Genomic DNA, 17897 nt, shown 5'->3' with positions numbered 1-17897 from the left:
CAGCTGCGTCAAACCATTGGAACCATAAAGGGTTCCTTACCCATGCTCCTTGGGTGGGGAAATTCATCAAAATAGAGCTAGGTAGGAGCTGCCAAGGAAAAAGAAGAAGAAAACCAGACGAAATTGGAGCTCCTAACGCCTATAAAAGGAGACTTTTTGCTATCCAGAAAATCCATCCACAACTCAACGATCCAGACCTTGACCAAAGCTTTGTCAAGCAAATCTGGAATTTTCTCAAGCCACCCAAGCCTCTCTTCTGTTCATCTTTCTTCTTCTTAGGATAGGGCTCGCACTGATATTTCCTCCGTAAGAAACCCACGCTGTCTTCTCTCTCTCAAATTGCTAAACTTGTGAAAGCTTAGCTCCCATGCCACATGCTCCTCAAGCTAAGCCATTAATGAAATCCTCATGCTTATTTGGGTGTTAGTGAAGTGATCCTGAGAGTGTTCTTTTAAAATCTCATTAGATTTTCTAAAAACTCTCTTGGGAGCTTGTTTTTCGAACTCAGGCATTTGGGGATTTTTGCCGTTGCCTTCTCCCAGAGCCTGTGCCCATTCAGTCATTGGAACAAAAACCCCTGCGTTCTCTATCGGCAGGTCCATGAAGATCGTTGTATCCACGAATACGGCCCATGAAGTGGCGGCTCGTGTTCGGGCGGTGGCATCGACTAGCCGGTCGATCCTCAGGGGAAATCGCCTGACAAGCCTTATTCAGTCGGTATAGTCCTCGACATTCGCCATCCTCCTCGCCTTCCGAACCATGACCGAGTTGGCAAGCCAAACAGGTACGTAGCTTCCGATAAAGCCGGCGGCTTTGAGCTTGTCAACTCGCACGCATCCCTCATATCGCTCGCATCGCACGATCGGGCGCTTTCGATCGGTTTGTGGGCGGGAGATGCCGAGCTTGTGGTGATGACATCAGGTGATATACCGGGCATATCGTCATAGGACCAAGCGAAGACTTCCGCTTGCTGCCGTAAGAAGTCGATGAACCGCCTTCGGAGGTCGGGATCCAGATTGGTGCCGATCTTCACCCACCGATCGGGAATTCCTTGTCCAGATTATGGTCTCGAGCTCCTTGGCGGGCTGTGCCATTGGCGTTAGGTTTTCCTCCGGGGTCGCCAATGAGTTCGCATACCGCTCGGTAGTACCTGCAAGGTCATGGCTTCCATTGGCGGTTTGCTGGCTACCGACTTAAGGGCCGTGGCATAGCACGTCCGTGCGCGAGCCTGGTCACCCCGAATGGCTCCGTACCGTTGCGCGTTGGGAACTTCATCAGCAACATGTGGGGCGACAAGTGGACTTTGACCTGGTGAGTGCCGTTCGTCCGATAATGACGTTGTATGCCGTCGGGCAATCGACAATGAGGAATTGATCGTAGGTCATTGTTTTTCGGGGCGACGCCGAAGGCGATGGGCAGCCGATGCTACCGATCGTTGGACCAGTCTCCGCAAAGCCGAGTAGAGGTGTAATTTGCCGATTGACCATGCCGCCGGCAATTCCCCCCTTGAACGATCGGGCAAAGATTACGCTCACCGAAGCTCGTATCAATCAAGACCGACCCACATCGTAATCGGCGATCTCGCACTAACGATCATCGGGTCGTCGTGGGGGTAGATGATCCTCCTCCTCTTCTTCACAAAAGGTGATGGGTTCCCATCCCACCTTCTCGCAACTTACGGCTCCGATCGTCGTCTATGCCAAGACCGAGGACAGTGGGCTGCACGCACATACTGCTTTATCGAACGGTTTGAGGGTCCCGCCAGAGTGGGACCGCCACGATCATGTGGATCATGTTGATCGCCGATTCGCATTCGAGTCGGGACCGCGTGGCCTGGCGAGATATCGATCCAACTTTCCTTCCCGAATCAAGCGCCGACAATTTTCCTCGCATCGATGCGCCTTGGTATTGTGGCCGCTCGGTGAGATCGGCATTTGCTGTCCCGATTATCTCGCCGATTGGGCTTCCGCTGGTCGGCCGGATCTGGCCATGTTCGCTCATTAGAATCGCTTTCGACGCCGTGTTCAGCAGGTGAAGACTTCGAGCGTGATCGTGATTCGGTAGGTGCCCGGTGGTCGCTACGCCCATACTTCCCGCGTCCTTTCTTTGAATTTCCGACGGCTATCCCGGCCGCCCTTCCGCAGGTCCGCCGACGGGTCGTCGGTTCGCCAGATAACTTTTGGTGGCCGATACCTCCTTTCGCCGAAGGCCCTGGGTTTGGAGTTGAAGTATTCGCCTTTGCATTAGGGCCGCAATGGGTCGTGTCGTGTCGGGTTCGTGTCGTGTCGGGATAATAAACGTGTCAAGAATGCTCAACCCGAACCCAACCCATTTAATAAACGTGTCGTGTCGGGTTCGGTCGCCTTTTATCGTGCGGGTTTCGAGTCGTGTAACGGGTTCATAAATAATTATATGCATGTTACGAAACTCACAATTGAAAAAAATTTAAATTAAAAAAAACAGAGAGAGTAGAGAAAATATAAGGAAAAGAAAGAAAAAAAAAGATAAAGAGAGGAGAGAAGAGAGAAGGAAAAGAAAGAAAAAAAGAGAGAGAGAGAGAGAGAGAGAGAGAGAGAGAAGATTGAAGGAAAGAAAGAAAGAAAAAAGAGAGATGAGAGAAAACTAAAGAGAAGGAAAAGAAAGAAGAAGAAAAAAGGAGAGAAGAGGAAAGGAAAAGAGAGAAAAAAAGAGAGAGAGGAGAAAGAAAAAAAAAAGTGGAGAAGAGAGATGGAAAAGAAAGGAAAACACAAAAGAAAAAGAAACATTATAAATATTAAAAGACATATGATAAAATCACAAAGTTGTTTGTAGCATGGTGGATAAGGTGTTTGAGAGAAATAAGGGTGGTAGGGGTTCGAAACCCCTTGTGTGTGTGCCTGAAGTCTCCATTTCTCTTCATTTTTTAGCGGGTTGACAGGTATTATAGCGGGTTGACACGACCCGTTTAATAAACGGGTTAGGTAGGTATTATAGCGGGTTAGCGGGTTGACCCGAAACTCACCCGTTTATTAAACGGGTCAGAACGGGTTGACCCGAAATTGACCTGCTTTTTAACGTAACGCGGGTTTCGAGTCGTGTATCGGGTCGTGTTCGAAATTGCCACCCCTACTTTGCATGGACTGCCGCCGCTTCATTAATTCGTCATACGCGGCGCCGCTTGCTACCGTGCACGAGGTACGGAAGTGAGAGGACCGTAGGCCACTCTTGAAGGCGCCGAGGATGCCCTATCGTCCGCTTTCGGGACACCTCGAGTACTCGTGGATCAAGCGCGCTGCGTATTCTCGTAGGGGTTCGCCCTCCCTTTGTCGAATCGTACAGATCGTCGGCAGAGTACAAACGGTCCGTCTGGATCATGAAGTGGTTGAGGAAAATTTGCTTTAGTTCGCCAAAGGAGTATACCGTCCCCGGTTCGAGACGGTAGAACCAATTCAGCGGCTCCGTAAGGGACGAGGGAAACAGCAGACATTGCCCTCGTCGCCGAGGCCCTTACACCCAACCGCCGATTGGAAGGAGTGAAGGTGCGTCAAGGGATCTTCCACACCGGTATAGAAAGGAATGCGCAACGGCTGTACCTCCCGTCCGATCCGACTTCTTGATGCGATCGTAAACGGTCCCGCCGAAGTTTTCCCAATCGTGACTCAGGATCGGGTTCGGTCATCCTCCATCTTCGGATTCTTTGAAAGAGTAGGCGGATGGTCGGGTCTTGGCCGGGACGCCGAATCAAGTCTTAAGCTCTCCTTGACTTGGCATTCGCGCTTTGAGTACTCCGGGAGCTTCGAACGGTAGCTTGATTCGTTCGCCGGGACGTACTCATCATTGGACTCAAAGCGAATCCAAACCTCAACCCTCCGAATGGGCGACTTATCCCCAGACCCTCATCCGGAGTCCCCCAAACGGGCGCTTATTCGGATTGGGGATCTATGCCGCTCGGCATCCTTCTTGTCGTTGATCCGATGACGACAATCGGTGTACACCTTCTTCGGTACGTGAGGTTGGTTCTGGGGTGGCGGGACCACCACCGCTTGGAGGGCGCAGCCGCCTTTGCCCCTCGCTTCTTCTTCTCGCCGACCGGGTCTGCTGACTCGGGAAGATTCGGTGGTCCGAATGTTTTGTGTTTCCTGCCTGATTAAGCAACCGTTGGGTTTCGCCCACTTTGGACGAAAGGAGATTGTTACGTTCTTGAAGTTTAGCCATCTCCTTCCGGAGGGAGGTCATTTGAGCCAAGAGCTCCGCCGACCGTGGTGCAAGCGCCGGAGGATTACCGAAGGGGTGCTAGGGTGCAGCGCGGGCTTGCTCCACTTGGCATACCGTACGGTAGTCCGTCCTCCGAAAGGAACTGTGGTCCCTGAAGTGGTTCCCATTTGTTTTGTTTTTAGGAATTGTAGGTTGATTTTATCGATTTCCCACAGACGGCGCCAAACTGTTGACGCAGAAAAATGGTTTAATACTTTCCCGCGTAACTTAGTGATTAGGTCTCTTCGGTATCTGATGTCCTCGGTAGGGTGTGCGATCTGTAAGATAGCAAACACACGGTAATCCTAGGGCACCGGTGTGGTACCGGCCGAAGGCTCTCCGATGCTTAAGTAAGTACGGATTAATTAAGTTTGAACTACAGATCAATAGGCATACGTAAGTTCTGATTGATTACCTTCAAGCTGGGATGGGTGTCCTCTTTTATAGGCCTTGGGAGGTGTGCAATTTGTTTAGAGTTTCGATGTGGGACTCTGGGCGTCAATTGTGAGACTGCCACGCGTCCAGAGGGGCGAGGTTGCCCTAATGTTGCGATCGGTAGGCTTGGTACCGAAGGTGAGTGCCGAGGGCACACGTAGCCCTGGTTTAGTCCACGTGTTTGGTATTCATTGGCTGTTCATTTTGGTATAAACAAGTATATAATGAGAATGATACATGAAAAAGAATAAAAAGATTGATTAGTCATGCTACTCTATCAATGATTGATAAAGCAATAACATATATACGCTCTTCTATCTAGATATTAAGTAGGAATCTTACAGAGTGAAGTATTGGTTTGATATGTTAAAAGCATAAAATTAAAACAACAAATGCAAAACTAGAAATTAAGTTAGAGAGAGAGAGAGAGAGAGAGAGAGAGAGAGAGAGCCATACCATGGCAAGAAGGGATAGCGTATCTCAAACTTTCTTCTTTTCCTGAGAGAAAGTAAATGTCGATAAGTGGTCTAAGACCTATTTTATATCCCCTGAGTTATTGGCTCAATTTTTATCAAGAAAGTTACCTTCAGATTGAATAATAAGTAAGAGTATCCACTCTGTCTTCTCAACATCAGGAAGAGATTTCAGTAGAGAGAATTCTTCTGGGTTACCACTCAATATTTTGCGTACAGCCTTAAAAACTTGCAATCTACTGAGGTTAGGTATCTTTGAAACCACTCCAAGGACCTCCTCTCCTTTGAGTTGTAGTTTCATTTGACTTGCCAAAAACTCCTGCAGTAACTTTTTCACCTCACCAGCTACATGTTCCAATGGATCTTTTTTCGCTTTCTTATTTGGATGCGAGTCAGAAGTTGAAGTTAACGGATTTATACAAGCATGCGAGTTAGGAATCAAATTGCCGTTATTTTCTTCTTCAGCCTCCATTATTTCTTCAACACAAGCACAGAGAGAGTAAACATCAAAGAGAGCAAAAACAGCACAAGAGAAAAGATTTGTCTTTCTTATATTGTTTACACACAAAGTTATTAAAGTGACAGAGTATTTGGTAACAAGCAGAGAGAAAGCAAACATCTGATTCTAATCTATCTGAATTCTGAAGTATAACAGCATTGACTAAACCAGCAAAGGTGTGAAATGCATCGTGACTATTATAACCAGAAAGAGACAAAATGTGATGAAGTTCATACCTCATTGTCACATGAAGTATCTGAGTCGTTTATTTTATTATCTATGTACAATGTCAAATACATATTACAGGGATGTGGGAACATTGTAAAATTTTCCAAAAATAATAAGACCTCTCCATCACTTCATACGTTTTCAAGAACAAAGGCAACTAATTTTCAAAGACAGGAAAATGTGAAAATATGAGCCATTATCGCATTAGTAGACTACTTCATGATTTATCTTTCACACTAAACCTTAAAGAATACAGATGTGATTTCAAACAGAGAGCTTATCTTCTAAAGGTTTCCACTTACCATGCAAACAATACGTACACAATCGAAGGACATAAGTACTAATCACAGAAACTTTCCATGTTTGATGCCTAATTGCTTACTATAAGTTCAACTCTGTTACTAACTATGATATGATGCTACCAACGAAAACCCGGAAATTTTTACCCCCTGCACTTAAAAACAAGGGCTTGTCCAATATAGATCCCTACATTTTCTATTTCCTAGACATATACCCATCACTCTATAAATCTATGTGTAAAACCCAATTTCAAATTTAAATGACCAGTAGGATATAAGAGGTCTTAGTATTTCTATGTTTTTACATCATTACCACTAAACTTCATATTTTATTTATAATTTATTTCAAGCATTTCATTAACTGCCATAATTGTAATTAATATACTCCCTATTAATAGCATATCAATCACCCATTTCTTTTAGTTGTCATTCCCTCTCACATCTCGCCCCCTAAAATTGCAAACAAAAAAAAAAATTTGTAAATTACATATCCAATAATGTACCTATGAAAAATATAATATAAATATATACATATAAAATATAGGTATATTACCAAAAAAAAAAACAAAGTTAGTTACTTTGTAATTGCGTATATTTTTCATAATTATAAATAGGTACACAATAATTTATATAAAATATAGGTACATTATTTACCCACAGGTAAATTATTTTACAATATACCTGTAAATGTGTATAGGTACATTATTTGGAATACATAATTATGTACACTTTTCATACTAGGTAAATTATGTTTTTCATAAAACAAACAAGTAATAGGTACATTATTTTTTCAACATAATTAGTATGTACAGTTTTATTCATAAACAATTGTAAAGTGGATTATTAGTCATGTATAATTCATAAAAAGAAAATAACATAAACATTTTATTAAACAAACCGATTACCTAAATTTGAATTTATTGTTAAATTTTTTAAAAATGTTTCAAAATTAATTCCTACATCCATTACAACCATTTGGAGATCTTCAAAATTCAACATATGTCATTATATACAATCCAATTAAAAATTGTTTCCATATTGATTCATACATTAATATACAAAATGCAATAATGGCTTAGTTGGGGGTATTTTTGGAATCTAAAAAGTACAATAAATCAGATTTTATGCTTAATTAGGTAACTTGCTGAGTTGGATCCTAGTCATGGGTTTTTACTTATACAAATTGGGTATTATTTATAGGAACAAAAAGTGAAGGGTTTTAGATACGGCAAATTGAATTTGAAGGGTGTAAGCCAAATTTACTATAAAAACAATAAGGGCCTATGCATTTTACAATAATAAGCTGAATGTCCAAGCGTAATATAAGTAACACTACATTTGATTAAGCCTCGTTTATAAACTCTTTTACACACACATATAACTTAACATCTATCAATTAAATGGATTCTCAATGTCTATCTATTAAAACCTCGTTAACATCTGTATATTAACATTTGACTGACTGCAGATGGCTGTTTCAAGAAGGTGGGATAACCAAGTGGGTGGAAACAGGGAGCACATCACCCCTGTGCTCAGCAGCATCATTAGTAAGTAGGGCCATACTGGGCGTGTGGCTCACCACCACTTGAGGCTGCTTGACTACCGGAGAAGATGGAGTAAAGCTATAGCCAAAAATATCCATGTTGTCCAAAGGCGACCAAGGAGAAGCCATGGCGAAGCGCATGATCAAGGAAGTAAAAGGCAGGGAGTCGGGCATGGAAGTTGTGAATGCAGCACGGCAGATGGCACGAAAAATGTAGGTGGCCAGATCAATGGGCACATTGTTCCCAATGGCATAAAGAAGGCGAGCTCTATCAGGGCTAAGCAAAGAAGGGATAACGTGACAAGGAGGATCGATATTATATCTGACTATGCTGTTAAGCACTTTGTACAAATCACTCAGTCGATTTTCACGCAAAACCCTAACCCTCTTGTTCCAACCCAAAGTTGATTTCACCAACTTCAAGTCAAGATTATCAACAACAAGCCTAGGAAAACCAGGTGATTTTTCATTTGGGTTTGCCCTAGCAAGTTTAAGCAACTGGGCAGTGCCAGAAACAGAGAAATTCAACACCTTACCTTGCAAATACACATCAAATGAGTCAGGGTATTCTCGACCGCTGGAGAAATGCAGAGTTTCATCCCACAAACAAGAACCAAAAGGGCCCAAGCCAGGTGGGTTTTTCTGCTCGGCGGAGAAAGGAGGAATGTTTATGCGTAGAATTCTTGGACAATCTGGATATTAGCAGGCTCTGAAGGACCCATTGCCAAAAGCCAACCTCTTGATTTGAAGATTCTGGGAAGCCCAAGATCCTCAAAGTCACTGAATTTGACCTCCCGCTCAACCGTCAGACGTTGAACACCTGAAGATATTCTTGTAGCGGTTCATTGCTTCCGAAGTCTTGAACTTACTTTCATCAATATCGTCATCAACATAAGCTCGCCCTCTACCCATCAAATCAATAATATCAAATTACAACAAAGTAGTAGTTTTAGAAGATTTGAGCTAAAAATGGTTGTGGGTTGGATTGAAGGAGGAGGATGACAAGAGCAAATGACGTTTGAGTTGAGAGAAAATGGAAATTCCGAAAATGCATGACTAAGAAGAGCCTTTTTTTTTTTTTTTTTTGTTGGGTTTGAAAAGGAAGTTCGTTGAGTTGGGATTAATGGATGAGAAAACGTGGGGCCCGTGTCGTCAGGACACATAAGAGCATCCACAATGATACTCTCTATTTCTTAGCTAAAATTTGCCTAAGAATATAATAAAGCTATTTTAAAAGCTCTCTAAAAAATTTCAACTCCAACCATACTCCATAATTTGGAGAGTCATAAATGCTATAACTTTTTTTTGATTGGTCCATCTCTATTATAAAATAAAATAAAAAATAGTTAGCATTAAATAAAAATTTGAAATACTCATTACATAAAGCATCATTAAATTATAGGGAGCCATTAGGAGTCATTTCTCTCTCCTCATATTTAGGACCTCCTAGATGACTCCCTATTTTAGGAGGTGAATAGGGACCTCTCTTTGACACGTGGAGCCTAAATGATAGAGGTATTTTATTTTTTCTAAAAAAAATAGTATAGCCGCACGGCTATGCTATGTTTTTTCAATTTTTTTTAGAGAAATAGACTTGTGTTGACACGTGGCGCCTTACAAGAATTCCAGTTTTTTCATATTTATAACTAGCTTTGACACGTGGAGACTAAATTATAGAGGGATTTTTTTTATAAAAAAAAAAGAAGAAGAAAAAGAGTATAGCCGCTGCACGGCTATACTCCTTGTTTTTAATGTGTTTAAAGAAATATGCATCTGTTTACACGTGGCACCTTATAAGGGGTCCTTTTTTTTCATATTTATACCTCTCTTTCACACGTGGAGCCTAAACGATAGAGGGATTTTATTTTTTTCTTAAAAAACTAGTATAGCTGCACGATTATAATATGTTTTGTAATTTTTTAGAGAAATAGACTTGTGTTAACACGTGGCGCCTTATAAGGGGTCCAGTTTTTTCATATTTATACCTATCTTTGACACGTGGAGACTAAATTATAAAGGGATTTTTCTTTTTTCTTTTTTAAAAAAAGGGTATAGCCTTCCGGCTATAGTCCTTTTTTCAATTGGTTTAAAGAAAAGCAACTGTGTTGACTCATGGCACCTTATAAGGGGTCATTTTTTTTCATATTTATACATATCTTTGACACGTGGAGCCTAAATTATAGAGGGATTTTTCTTTGACAAAAAAAAAAAGGGTCCTTTTTTTCATATTTATACCTCTATTTGACACGTGGAGCCTAAATGATAGAGGTATTTTATTTTTTCTTAAAAAAAAAGTATAGCCGCACGGCTATGCTATGTTTTTTCAATTTTTTAGAGAAATAGACTTGTGTCGACACGTGGTGCCTTACAAGGATTCCAGTTTTTTTCATATTTATACCTAGCTTTGACACGTGGAGACTAAATTATAGAGGGATTTTTCATTTAAAAAAAACAGAAAAAAAAGAGTACAGCCACACGGCTATACTCCTTGTTTTTAATGTGTTTAAAGAAATATGCATCTGTTTACACATGGCACCTTATAAAGGGTCCCTTTGTTTTTCATATTTATACCTCTCTTTGACACGTGCAGCCTAAACGATAGAAGGATTTTATTTTTTCTTAAAAAACTAGTATAGTCGCACGGTTATAATATGTTTTTTAATTTTTTAGAGAAATAGACTTGTGTTGACACGTGACGCCTTATAGGGGATCCTCTTTTTCATATTTACACCTATCTTTGACACGTGGAGCCTAAATTATAGAGGATTTTTTAAAAAACGATAGCCGCACGGCTATACTCCTTGAGAAATGGACATGTGTTGAAACGTGACGCCTTTTAAGGGGTCCTCTTTTTTCATATTTATATCTATCCTGGGCACGTGGAGCCTAAATTATGGAGGAATTTTTCTTTTTCAAAAAAAAGAGTATACGCACGACTATACTCCTTTTTTTTATTATTATAATTGTTTTAAAGAAAAGCACTTGTTTTGACTCGTGGCACCTTATAAGAGGTCCTTTTTTTCATATTTATACCTCTCTTTGACACGTGGAGCCTAAATGATAGAGGGATTTTATTTTTTTCTTTAAAAAATAGTATAGCCGCACGGCTATATTATGTTTTTTTAATTTTTTTAGAGAAAGACTAGTATTGACACGTGGCGCTTTATAAGGGGTCCAGTTTTTTCATATTAATTCCTATCTTTGACACGTGGAGACTAAATGTAGAGAGAGAATTTTTTTTAAACAGTACAGCCGTACGGCTATACTCCTTGTTTTTATTTTTGTTAAAGAAATGGATTTTTGTTGACACATGGCACCTTATAAGGGGTCCTTTTTTCGTATTTATACCTATCTTTGACACGTGGAGCCCAAATGATAGAATAATTTTATGTTTTCTTTTAAAAAAAATAGTATAGCCGTGCGGCTATGTTGACACATGGCGCCATATAAGGGGTCCTCTTTTTTCATATTTATACATATCTATAACAGGTGGAGCCTAAATTATGGAGGGATTTTTGTTTTTTTAAAAAAAATATTATAGCCGAACGGCTATAGTCCTTCTTTGTAATTTTTTTTAAAGAAATGGATTTCTGTTGACGCGTGGCACCCTATAAGATGTCCCTTTTTTTGTTAGGAGTATAGCCGTGCGGCTATACTATTTCTTTTTGGAAAAAATATAAACGAATCAAGTATAGCCGGCCGGCTATACTATTTATATAGGTGTATAAAGATACGCACAGGGCATATGGGCCACGTATCCTATTTTTGGTTTATATTTTTTTGGAAAAAGGTGTATGTCAAACTGAGTATAGCCGTGCGGCTGGACGCTCTTAAAAATATGTGCATCATTTTAATTCAATAGTATGTGAGAATTATGTGTAAAAGACGTGAATTTTGTGAGTCATATTGAAATTCTTGTAAAAAATAGGTGTTTTAAAGATGAGAATACGTGCATACGCATATAATACATTATTAAACGCAAATAGGTGTTATAAATAAACCCAATCCTAGACATGTATTTATAAAAAAACCCAAGCACTATTTAAACATAGAAACACACCCAAAATCAACCCCAAAGTCAACTTTTTGGGTGTGTTTATAAATGGGTTTTGAGTGTGTGTAATGATGGGTTTTGGGTGTGTTTATATGTTTAAATAGTGCTTGGGTTTTTTTATAATTTCAACCCCCATTTTGGGTGTTTTAGTGAAACTCCCTTATTTTATAGACTTTTTCTATAATTTTTATAATTACTAATTAAAGTAATTCAAAAAGGCTCAGATGTTACTTAATTACATGTACTAAATTAAATAAGTAGGCCAATAAACAAAAGTACAGAAACTAATTATACGTTTTCTAAATTTCAAAAAGGAAATACAATTGAATTTTATTTTTTAAAAGAGTATAGCCGGACCGGACGGCTATACTCTTTATATATTAAAACAAGGGCCCCCAGCGCATAGGTGCCACTCGTCGGAAATGAAAAGCCGGGAAGCCACACTTTTTTTTTTTTTTTCTAAAAGGGCAAGAATCGGGTATAGCCGCTCGGCTATACTATTTCTATTTGAAAAAATATAAAAGAATCGAGATATAGGTGTATAAAGACACGCACAGGGCATATGGGCCACGTATACTATTTTTGGTTTCAATTTGTTTGAAAAAACAGAGTTTTGCCGTGCGGCTATACTATTTCTTTTTGGAAAAATAGAAAAGAATCTTGTATAGCCGTCCTGCTATACTATTTATATAGGTGTATAAAGACACGCACAGCGCATATGGGCCACGTATAATATTTTTGGTTTCAATTTAATTTTTTTTTTTAAAGTATCGTCGTGCGGCTATACTATTTCTTTTTGAAAAAATAGAAAAGATTCTTGTATGGCTGGCTGGCTATACTATTTATATAGGTGTATAAAGACACGCACTGGGCATATGGCCCAAGTATACTTCTTTTGGTTTCAATTTCTTTGAAAAAAGGAGTATAGAAATGAGGCTATACTCCTTGTTTTTAATTTTTTTTAAAGTAATGGACTTGTGTTGACACGTGGCACCGTATAAGGGGTCCTCTTTTTTCATATTTATACCTATCTTTGACACGTGGAGCCTAAATTATTGGTGAATTTTATCCATATATATAAAGCAAAAGGCAGAGAATGGTGAAACATTCAAAATACCATAAAATACCCTAGGTTAATTCAAACATTAAGAATTGAAATTATTAATTAAATGAGGACAATATGGTAAATTTATATTTTTTATATTAAAATAATTAAAATTAAAAACAAAATCAGACAATATATCCTATTTTTATGGAACATAACTACTCACGCTATCTTTTCTTAACTCCAAGTGACTATTCCTTAAAACAAATAGTATAGCCGCATTTCTATACTATGTTTTTTAATTTTATTAAAGAAATGGACTTGTGTTGACACGTGGCGCCATATAAGGGGTCCTCTTTTTTCATATTTATACCTATCTTTGACACGTGGAGCCTAAATTACTGAGGGATTTTTCTTTTCCAAACAAAAGAGTATAGCCGGCCAGCTATACTATTTATATAGGTGTATAAAGACACGCACTGGGCATATGGGCCAAGTATAATTCTTTTGGTTTGAATTTCTTTGAAAAAGGGAGTATAGAAATGCGGCTATATTCCTTGTTTTTAAATTTTTTAAAGAAATGGATTTCTGTTGACACGTGGCACCATACAAGGGCACTTTTTTTTTCTTCATATTTATACCACTCTTTGACACGTGGAGCCTAAATGATACAGGGATTTTATTTTTTCTTAAAAAAAATAGTATAGTCGAATTTCTATACTCTGTTTTTAATTTTTTAAAGAAAAGGACTTGTGTTGACACGTGGCGCCTTATAAGGGGCCCTCTTTTTTCATATTTGCATTTATCTTTGACATGTGGGGCTGAAATTATAGAGGGGTTTTTCTTTTTTCTTTTTTTAAAAAAGTATAGGCGCACGGCTATACTCCTTGTTTTTAATTTTTTTTTAAAGAAATGGATTTTTGTTGACACGTGGCACCTTATAAGGGGTCCTTTTTTCATATTTATACCTCTATTTTACATGTGGAGCCCAAATGATAGACAGATTTCATTTTTTTCTTAAAAAAATTGTAGAGCCGCACGTCTAGACTATGTTTTTTTTAATTTTTTTTAGAGAAATAAACTTGTGTTGACATGTGGCGCCTTATAAGGGGTCCTCTTTTTTCATATTTATATCTATCTTTGACACGTGGAGCCTAAATTTTTGATGAATTTTTCTTTAAAAAAAAAAACAAAGTATGGCCGTACAGCTATACAAATTGTTTTTAATTTTTTTAAAGAAATGGTCTTCTGTTGACACGTGGCACCTTATAAGGGGTCAGTTTTTTTTTTTTCATATTTGTACCACTCTTGGACACGTGGAGCCTAAATGATAGAGGGATTTTATTTTTTCCTTAAAAAAATAGTATAGCCGCCCGGCTCTCCACTTGGTTTTTTTTTTTTTCAAGAAAAGGCCTTGTGTTGACACGTAGCACCTTGTAAGGGGTCCTTTATATATATATATATATATATATATATATTTTTATACCTCTCTTTGACACGTGGAGCCTAAATGATAGAGGGATTTTATTTTTACAAATTTATAAAAAAAACCCAATCCTAGACATGTATTTATAAAAAAACTCAAGCACTATTTAAACATAGAAACACACCCAAAATTAACCCCAAAGTCAACTTTTTGGGTGTGTTTATAAATGAGTTTTGAGTGTGTATAATAATGGGTTTTGGGTGTGTTTATATGTTTAAATAATGCTTGGGTTTTTTTATAATTTCAACCCCCATTTTGAGTGTTTTAGTGAAACTCCCTTTTATTTTTTCTTAAAAAAATAGTATAGCCGGACGGCTATACTATGCTTTGTAATTTTTTAGAGAAATGGACTTGGGTTGACACGTGGCACCTTATAAGGGGTCCAGTTTTTCCATATTTGTGCCTATCTTTGACACGTGGGGCCTAAATTATAGAGGGATTTTTCTTTTTCCAAAAAAAATTATAGCCGCACGGCTATAGTCCTTTTTTAAAATTGTTTTAAAGAAAAGTACTTGTGTTGACTCATGGCACCTTATAAGGGGTCCTTTTTTTTTTAGTATAGCCGAATTTCTATACTATGCTTTTTAATTTTTTTAGAGAAATATACTTGTTTTGACACGTGGCTCCTTATAAGGGGTCCAGTTTTTTCGTATTTATACCTATCTTTGACACGTGGAGCCTAAATGATAGAGTTATTTTACTTTTTCTAAAACAAATTAGTATAGCCGCACGGCTATATTATGTGGAGACTAAATTAGACTTGTTTTGACACGTGGCGCCTTACAAGGATTCCAGTTTTTTCATATTTATACCTAGCTTTGACACGCGGAGACTAAATTATAGAGGGATTTTTCTTTTAAAAAAGCCGAGCAATGTATACGCCTTGTTTTTAATTTTTTAAAAATATGCTTCTGTTCACACGCGGCACCTTATAAGGGGTCCTTTTTTTTTCATATTTATACCTCTCTTTGACACGTGGAGCCTAAATGTAGAGGGATTTTATGTTTTCTAAAATAAAAAACTAGCATAGCCGGACGACCATACCTTGATTTTTAATTTTTAAAAAAATGGACTTGTGTTGACACGTGGTGCTCTATAAGGGGTCCTCTTTTTTCATATTTACACCTATCTTTGACGTGGAGCCGAAATTATCGAGGAATTTTTTTTTTTTAAACAGTATAGCCGAACGGCTATACTCCTTGTTTTTAATTTTTGTTAAAGAAATGGATTTTTGTTGACACGTGGCATCTTATAAGGGGTCCTTTTTTCATATTTATACCTCTCTTTGACATGTGGAGCCCAAATGATAAAATAATTTTTTGTTTTCTTTTTAAAAAAATAGTATAGCCGCACGGCTATACTATGTTTCTTTTCATTTTTTAGAGAAATAGACTTGTGTTGACACATGATGCCATGTAAGGGGTCCTGTTTTTCATATTTATACCTATCTTTAACAGGTGGAGCCTAAATTATAGAGGGATTTTTTTAAAAAAAAAAAAAATTATAGCCGGACAGCTATACTCCTTCTTTTTAATTTTTATAAAGAAATCAATTTCTGTTGACGCGTGGCACCTTATAAGGTCCTTTTTTTTTTTTTCTTCATATTCATACCTTTATTTGACATGTGGAGCCCAAATGATAGCGGGATTATATTTTTTTCTTAAAAAAAATAGTGGAGACGGATGGCTATACGATGTTTTTAATTTTTTTAAAGAAATGGACTTGTGTTGACACGTGGCACTTTATCATATTTATACCTCTCTTTGGCACGTGGAGCCTAAATGAAAGGGGATTTTATTTTTTCTTTAAAAAAAATAGTATAGCCGGACAGTTATACTATTTTTAAAATTTTTTTGAAAAATAGTCTTGTGTTGACACGTGGCGAATTATAAGGGGTCCTTTGTTTTGATATATATACCTAACTTTGACATGTGGAGCCTAAATTCTAGAGGGATTTTTTTTCAAAAAAAACAAATAGTATAGCCGAACGGCTATACGCCTTGTTTTTTTAATTGTTTTAAAGAAGTGGACTTGTGTTGACACGTGGCACCTTATAAGGGGTCCTTTTTTTTCCTTCATATTTATACCCTCAGACACGTGGAGCCTAAATGATAGAGGGATTTAATTTTTAATTTTTTTTTAAGAATTATGCTTCTGTTTAAACGTGGGACCTTATAGGGGGTCTTTTTTTTTTCTTCATATTTATACTTCTCTTTGACACGTGGAGCCTAAATTATAGAGGGATTTTTCTTTTAAACAAAAAAAAAAAAAAAGTATAGGTACACGGCTAGACTCATTGTTTTTAATTTTTTTCTAAAGAAATATGCATCTGTTTAAAAGTGGCACCTTATAAGGGGTCTTTTTTTTTCATATTTATACCTTTGTTTGACACGTGGAGCCGAAATGATAGAGGGATTTTATTTTTTCTTAAAAAAAATAGTATTGCCGCACAGCTATACTATGTTTTTTAATTTTTTAGAGAAATAGAATTGTGTTGACACGTGGCGCCTTATAACGAGTCCTCTTTTTTCATATTTACACCTATCTTTGACATGTGGAGCCTAAATTATAGAGGGCTATACTTCTTGTTTTTAATGCTTTTAAAGAAATGAACTTGTGTTGACACGTGGCCCCTTATAAGGGGTCCTTTTTTTCATATTTATACCTCTCTTTGACATGTGGAGCCCAAATGATAGAGGGATTTTAGTTTTTCTTAAATATGCTTATGTTTACACGTGGTATCTTATAAGGGGTCCTTGTTTTTTCACAATAATAAATCTCTTTGACACGGTGGAGCCTAAATGATAGAGGGATTTTTTTTTCTTTAAAAAATAGTATAGCCAAACGGCTATACCGTGTTTTTTTAAATTTTTCAGAGAAATAGACTTGTATTGACACGTGGCGCCTTATAAGGGTTCAGGTTTTTTCATATTTATACCTACCTTTGACACGTGGAGACTAAATTATAGAGGTACTTTTCTTTTCAAAAAAGAAAAAGAAAAAGGAGCATAGCCGCACGGTTATACTCCTTGTTTTTAATTTTTTTTTAAAGAAATATGCTTCTGTTCACACGCGGCACCTTATAAGGGGTCCTTTTTTTTTCATATTTATACCTCTCTTTGACACGTGGAGCCTAAACGATCGAAGGATTTTATTTTTTCTTAAAAAAAATAGTATAGCCGCACAGCGATACTATGTTTTTTTAATTTTTTTAGAGAAATAGGCTTGTGTTGACACGTGGGGCCTTATAAGGGGTCCTCTTTTTTCATATTTACCCCTATCTTTGACATGTGGAGCCTAAATTAGAGAGGGATTTTTCTTTTTAAAAAAAAAATGTATAGCCGGTCGGCTATACTTCTTGTTTTTAATTTTTTTAAAGAAATGAACTTGTGTTGACACGTGACACATTATAAGGGGTCCTTTTTTCATAATCATATCTATCTTTGACACGTGGAGCCTAAATTATAGAGGGATTTTATTTATTCCTATCTTTGGCACTTGGAGTCTAAATCATAGATGGATTTTTCTTTTTTTACGAAAAAAAAAGCACTAGTGTTGACTTGTGGCACCTTATAAGGGGTCCTTTTTTTTTTTCTTAAATT

At 37.9% G+C, this 17897-nt stretch overlaps 1 pseudogene; it reads right to left on the bottom strand.

Moving 5' to 3' along the window:
- Positions 1 to 7644: 7644 nt before the first annotated feature.
- On the bottom strand, positions 7645 to 8622 carry LOC148916696 (uncharacterized; annotated as a pseudogene).
- Positions 8623 to 17897: the final 9275 nt, after the last annotated feature.

Source organism: Prunus mume, linkage group LG5 (assembly GCF_029339155.1).
Source record: "Prunus mume cultivar Tortuosa linkage group LG5, ASM2933915v1, whole genome shotgun sequence".
In the NCBI taxonomy this organism is placed as follows: Eukaryota; Viridiplantae; Streptophyta; class Magnoliopsida; order Rosales; family Rosaceae; genus Prunus; species Prunus mume.
Note: the sequence above shows the minus strand (reverse complement) of the source record. Positions and strands in the feature narration are given on the sequence as shown.